This window comes from Marmota marmota, unplaced genomic scaffold (genome assembly GCF_001458135.2).
Source record: "Marmota marmota marmota unplaced genomic scaffold, marMar, whole genome shotgun sequence".
NCBI classification, from domain to species: domain Eukaryota; kingdom Metazoa; phylum Chordata; class Mammalia; order Rodentia; family Sciuridae; genus Marmota; species Marmota marmota.
This window is the reverse complement of record NW_026000005.1, coordinates 46,608,698-46,615,014: the sequence shown is the minus strand read 5'-3', so window position 1 is coordinate 46,615,014 and position 6,317 is coordinate 46,608,698. Positions and strand designations below refer to the sequence as shown.

Here is a 6,317-nt window from a genome sequence, read left to right as displayed (position 1 = left end):
GGTAAAGGCACCCCCTCCTGAGCTACAAAGGGCCTCATTATGGGGGGACAGCTGGGAAGGGGGTGTGGCGTACTGGTGAATGGGGAGGGACAGCTTATTCCCCAGTTGAAGGAGGAGGAACCATAATCCGCCAAGGCAGAGTCGAGAGCTCGGCCTACCAGGAATAGAAACTCAAGTCCCAGAGAAACAAATCAGTTGGAAAACAAGGCCGGTGTCTGGCCAGGATCTCTCTGAGGCTGGCTGTTTGCTGATGTTACACATGTGGCATTCCTGGCTGCCCACCCCACCTCCTTCACATACCAGGGTCTAGTGACCACACGATGCCTGAAAAGGACTTAGTACACAGGAATCACACCAGGGACAGCAGTCAATTTCCACTCACAGGGGACCCAAACCAGAGCTCCACACACCCTGCCTTGTCGAGGCCACCTGCAAGAGAGGGCTGTCAAGGGTGCCAATTCACAGGTGAGAAAAGGGAGACTCAGAAGGCTCAATCACTTGCCCCAGGCTCTTGTAAGAAGTAGGTGTGTCGGGAATCACTGTCCTGCATAATCTCCAGGACTCAGGTCAGCAGTGAGGTGGGGTGGACACCCCATCAGCAGCCACGGGTTCAGAGGGCTGGGCACTAGTGGGGGGGAATGATGGTGTTTGTGGGGTCCTCCCTCCTATTTCAGTGTTGGGAGGAGTCCCTCTTAGGGGATGGCTCTTTTTCAAACTCTTGGAAGAAGAGGAAATGGGAAGCGCAGTTCCCCTAGTCTGACCTTGGGTGGAGGTTCCTGAGGGGTCGGGGCTTGCAGGGCCCTGGGGGCAACACAGTCTGTGGGGGAATAGTCCTCCATGTTGGGCACCTGCCTGAAACCTGGGTCTTCTCATTGCCCCATGGGGTCCCAGGCTCATTTTCTGGGCTGAGACCAGCACAGGTGAGCAGAGCTTGCAGGACTCTGCTGCAGGGCGATCCCCAGGCGTCGTCACCTCATCCTGGAACCTGGGGAACAAAGGGGACCTGGCTTGTGTGAGCAGGTGGCCACCACGTGCTCTTCCACACCATCGTGGCTGGTCTGGTGGAAAGGAGCCTCGGGCGCCCTCTGCTGGCTTGGGGGCTCCTTGAGGGAAGAGATGGCAGCCGTGGGCTCATCAACCTGTGTGCCACCCATGTGGGCCAGATGTGATGTACCAGTGAGCGTTCTCCTGTAGAAGAGTGGGTGAGTGTGTGCAGGTATGTCTAGGGATGCCGGGTTAGGTGCCGTGATGCACGTGTGTGTGTGTGTGTGTGTGTGTGTGTATGTCCGTGTCTGCACGTGTCCGTGTAGCAGGTGTGTTTACATACTCAAGTCTGAATCCGAGGCTGTTTGCTTGTTCGTGTGTGGTGTGCACGTGCTTCTGTGTGTGTGCGTGGGTGTGCATTGTGTGAGTGTGGGCAGGGGTCAGCCCTGTGGGGTGTGAACGGAGCTTCCAGGGCTGGCTGGGAACATTTCAGGGCCTCATTACCTGAGCCTGCATTGGGGGGCAGCTCATGTGGAAGCCAGAGGGAGGCTGGTGGGGCGGAGTTGTCCACAGTCCACTGTGGTGTCTGTTCAGGGCCTACCAGAAAGGGAGGAAATACTGAACTGCGTTTCCATCCTCTAAGGAGCTTTGCTTGTGAAAGCCGTAACTAGCATGCTCATCGAAGTGGTAGCCGCACTGGAGAGGCCGATATCATGCAGGGGGAACCTAGGGGGTCTTAAGGTAACCTGGAGCAATGCCCAAAAGCTCAACAGAGGTGGAGGGCCGGAGGAGATCTGGAGCCCAGGCTGAGGGGCAGGTCCAGCCTTGAACAGGCCGGCAAGCTGAGAGAAGAAGTGGGGGCCACGGGATGGAGGGAGTGGACAGCACAGAATCTGAGGGAGAGGTGTGAGCACTGGGGTCCCTGGGATTCAGTGGTGGGAAGCTGAGCCAAAGAGGTGGGTCTGCTGGCACAGGTGACCTGATTCTGCCTGGTAGCAGAAGCGACACTGAAGACATCTGGGCAGGTGGAGGTCCACTGAGGGTGAACTCTCTGTCTCCTGCCAACACCCTGGGAAGGAAGCGCATGGTTCTCCTATCAGAGGTGTGTGGGTGCTGACTCAGGAACCCCCGCCTGCAGCACAGAAGCATGTGAGGGCCAGCCAGGATGCCCAGGGCATTGGTGCTGACCAGAAGGATACACCTAGGTCCTGAAGCCTGCCCAATGGTGACCTGGGGGCCATATCACACTGACTCCCCCTCCCAAGGCCTGGCGGTGCCCATGCCACGCCAGCTGCAGCAGCCTCTGGGCACCTCTGTGCCATCAATGCCTCCTCTGTGGCTGGAAGGGTGGGCGGGGAAAGGCCTTGGGCCCCCGCCAGCCTGGTCCCCTCACTGGGTGGCACCAAGCTGGCATCCTCAGCACCATCACAGGGATCTTAGAGGGCACTTGCCATCCTTAGGCCCAGTGCCCCTGAAGTCCCTACTTATGAAATCAAGCCCAAGGAATGCCTCCTGCACACAGAGCTCAGTAACAAGGCACACGCCTGCGTACTCGCCCAGGAGGGGGGAGGCATGGCTTTATCTTTCTACCCTCTGACATCCTCTTGATATCAAGTCCTGCTGCTACCTGGAATCTGGAGGGAGAGCTTTTCTCCAGGGTGCCCAGGCCTTTCAGGGGGGCTCTGGAAGTGCCTGAAGTGGCCTGCCTCTGCCCGCCATTGCTCCAGCAGCCTCAATTGCAGCCCTAGCACCTGCTGCTCAGGCCAAGGCCCTCCCTCCACCACCTGGAACCCTGCTTGGACTCAAGGACACACCTTGCCCTGACTCTGACTGCAAAGTCACCACTCTACAGAAGGTCATCATATTGCCCCAAAACAGCAGAGGTAGCCAAGGCTCAGAAAGGGTCACTGTCAGGGTTGGAACCCAACCTGTGTGACTCCTGGGCCTCAGTATTGCCTGCACTAGGGCTGCTGATCCCTGCACCCAGAAGCCCTCCCCTCCTCTCACTGCACTGTGGCTGTGGTCATTCTACTGCCCTGTCCACCAACTGCTCCCTGACAGCATCTTCTATGGCTCCCACTGACTCCAGGACACGTTGCCCATTCACTTGGGTGTTCAAGTCCCTTCAGTCAGCCCCTTCATACACCTCTGATCTTGCACCCCTATTGCCCCTCCAAGCCTTTGCCAGCACCCCCACATCCCTGGACCCCTGTCTCTGCCCTCCCTGCACCTAGTCTCATTCCAGCCGTGACAGGGAAGGACAAAGTGCTAACAGGGCATCCACGGTAACCATGCCACTGCCCTGCCTGGCCCTGCCCAGGTCTCCTGCTCCACCCACCTCCCCTAGGTTTTCTCCCTACAAACGTCAGCCCCTGGCTTCTTGGGGATGGGCCCACAGAAGCTGTTCATTTGCCTCAGCCCTGTCCTTCGGTCTCACCATTAGGCCGCCCCTCTCCTGGAGCAGGTGTTGGCAGGGACGACGGGAGCTGCCAGCCCCTCCTGGTTGCTAGGCTGGCACACGCAGCAGGGAGAGCACGTGCTTGTGTACACGCATGCCTGTCAGCTGCATCCACAGCCCACATGGCAGGAGCTGGCTGTGGGCATGGGGGATGCCAACAGGCCAGCCAGACCCCCAGGGTCAGGAGACACTGGCACAGAGCAGAGCAGGCCCAGGGGCCACAGGAGGGGAACCCTTCCATGACTCTCACTGTGGGGGTAGCAGAGGGTGGTGGGGTTCCCACTGCTGACACCCTGGGTGCCAACTGGTCTTGCTTGGCTTGTTCCTCTGCATCCTGTCTGATGGGCCACAGGCAGCCCTCCTGGCATTACTGGGGTTCTAGGCACAAGCAGGAGGAGCCTACTGGCCTCCCCACATCCCTTTGCTTGGGGGAGGTCCTGCCTGGGCAGAAGACCCTCCCAGGCCTCTTCCCTAGGAGGCTCCCTCTTCTTTAGATCCTCTCCAACCAGGAGCTCAGAGATGGACCTGGGCCTGCTCAGAGCTGCTTGGGGGACCTTGGGCTCCATTAGGCACAAGCCCTTCCAGTGGACTTTGAGGCTGTGCTCAGGATGGGTGCTACCTTGGGCTACGGGGCCACATCACTCAGACTGGGCCCTCTTGCCCTCCCTTGGTGCTGCCCTGGGGGTAAATTCATTCTCTGGGTGTGAGGAGGTGGCAGAGGGAGGGGCACCATCCTGGGCAGCGGCTTCTGCCAAGCCATTTCCCAGCAGCCCCTGCTCTCCACTCATTATCAACTTGGGGTTTGTGTGCAAACAGCAGCTGGTGTCTTTTGTGCGTCTCCCCTCCCCCTCAGCTCCTTTCCCTCCTCCCCAATGCCTCCCAACTGGCTCCTCCATCTTATACCCTGCCCCTCCCCTTCCCCAGGTGATTTAGAAGCTGGGCCCTGGGGAATCCCCTGGAGAGGAGGCAGACCCTGCCCATTTCTGGCCCTAAATTCTCCTCCAGTTGCCATATTAAACTCATCTGGGACACCAGGAGAAACAGAGAGGGTAAATAACCAAGACAAAGTCACAAAGTGGCCAGTTCAGAACCAGGTCTCACCCTGTGTGCCTGTCTGTAGGGCCTGTTTACTGGGTGAGTCTGCTCCCCACCCAGCCTCCGCTGTTCCTCTAATGCTCCCTCCCTGTCCCCAGCTCAGCACTGCTTCTGTTAGGGGGCCCTAGGCAGGTGGACCCACTCACTAGCCTAACCTACCTCAAGGGCTTTAACTGAAGCAATCCTGTGTGCCTGTGGTTGAGACAGGAAAACAAGCAGGGTTAGATGGCAAGTCCCTGTCCAACAGGAGCTGAGCCTGGATGCTGAGGGCATTAGGAAGAGGGACCCTTTCAGCAGTGGGCCCTGCAAACTGTGGAGGCAGAGACCAGGCCAAAAGTAAGAGAGAGCGAGCCAAGGTATTGGCCCTGGGAGAAGAGGTTGGGTCTAAGAGCCAGACTCCATCAGAGCATGTGTGGCCATGGCGGGGCAATGACAGGCAGGTCTCTCCTAGACAATGGTGATTCCTTCACAGAAACAGAGCAGTTGGGCAGGTGGGGTGGTGATGAGGACTTCTGAGTTTGAGGTGTTTCAAGGCCTTTGTGGAGTCTCCCAGGGGAGAGGGGAGGCAGGAAAGTCAGAAGAGTCAACGCACTCCCAGAGGGTAGAGGGAATAAGGAAAAGGAGGCTGAGGATAGAGTCCTGAGTGGAAGCTCAGGGTCAAGGGAGAGAGCATCTCAACGAGGGGGAAGGAGAGCAGGAGTGTCCGCTGGATCTGGGAACTGGAGCCAGGCAGGCTCTCAGAGGGCAAGTACCTGGCGTGCCCAGCTCCTTACCAGTCACTCTGGTCTTCGCATTTTAGCTCTTCTGATCTTTACCAAGGCCTGACTTGGGATTAAAAACAAAACCAAACCTGACACCAATACAGTAATCGTTCCCATTTCACATCGTGAGAAACTGCAGCTCTAACTCAGTGAGCCTCCACTCGGTCTCAACTGGAATCAGGACCGGGCCTGCAGGTGTGTGTGTGTCCAGGGAAGCATTTGGACCGGGCTTGTCGCTTGCTTGCTGTCCCTTGCATGGACAAGCAGGGAGAGCGCTGTGGTCTGCCTTGCCAGGCACGGGGCTCCCTGTCCTTCATCGGCTCGCTGCCGGACAGAACCGGAGGAAGGCACCTGCGACTCTCAGGGGCCTCGCAGAGGCTGTGTCCCCAAGGCCAGTTCGGCATCCACGAGGCAGGGGAGGCAGCCCAGCAAAAGTAAGCTGGCTGAGAGCGAGGGAAGCCGCGGCCCAGGCCGGACCGCTGCCCAGGTCCCGGTGCGCACCTGTAGCCCCGGACCCAGGGTCAAAGTTCAGACTCCCCACAGTCCTTTTCTGGGGTTTTGGCTCCGCCCTCCCGAGCCCCTTGGGGCAGCCACGAGCACACGAGTGTGCAAGGCCACTAACAGGCTGTGCCAGGCGGCGGGGCCGGAGTCCCCCGGCCGCCCTGCCCACGCCGGTGCCCACGGCCGGGTCCGCGCGGGCCGGAAGTGGCCGGGCCGAGACCTGCGGCGGCCGAGGGGCAGCGGCGGGCAGCCGGGGCCAGCGGGAACAAAGGACGCGGCGGGCGGGGGAGGTCCGGCCAGGCCGTGATTGGCGGCTGGTGGAGTCGGGACCCGGCCCGATTGGCCCCGATTGGCCCCGGCCTCGGGTCCTCGCGCCCGCCCCGCCCTCGCGGCCGAACCGAGCCCCAGCGGCAGCCCCGGCCCGCCCACCGCCGCCGTCGGCGCCCGCGCTCGTGGTTGCGCCTGGTCGCGGGCCTGGCCGCAGCGTCGTGCGGTGTGCTCGGCGGCTCGTTGTGTGC

General features: G+C 60.1%; 1 long non-coding RNA gene across 1 annotated transcript in view; it reads left to right on the top strand.

Moving 5' to 3' along the window:
- Positions 1-1,095: 1,095 nt before the first annotated feature.
- Positions 1,096-6,317, top strand: part of LOC125618293 — a 14,813-nt gene continuing 9,591 nt past the window's right edge. Inside the window, exon 1 of the long non-coding RNA XR_007349540.1 lies at positions 1,096-1,216. This is a non-coding gene — a long non-coding RNA (uncharacterized LOC125618293). The remainder of the gene's footprint in view (positions 1,217-6,317) is intronic.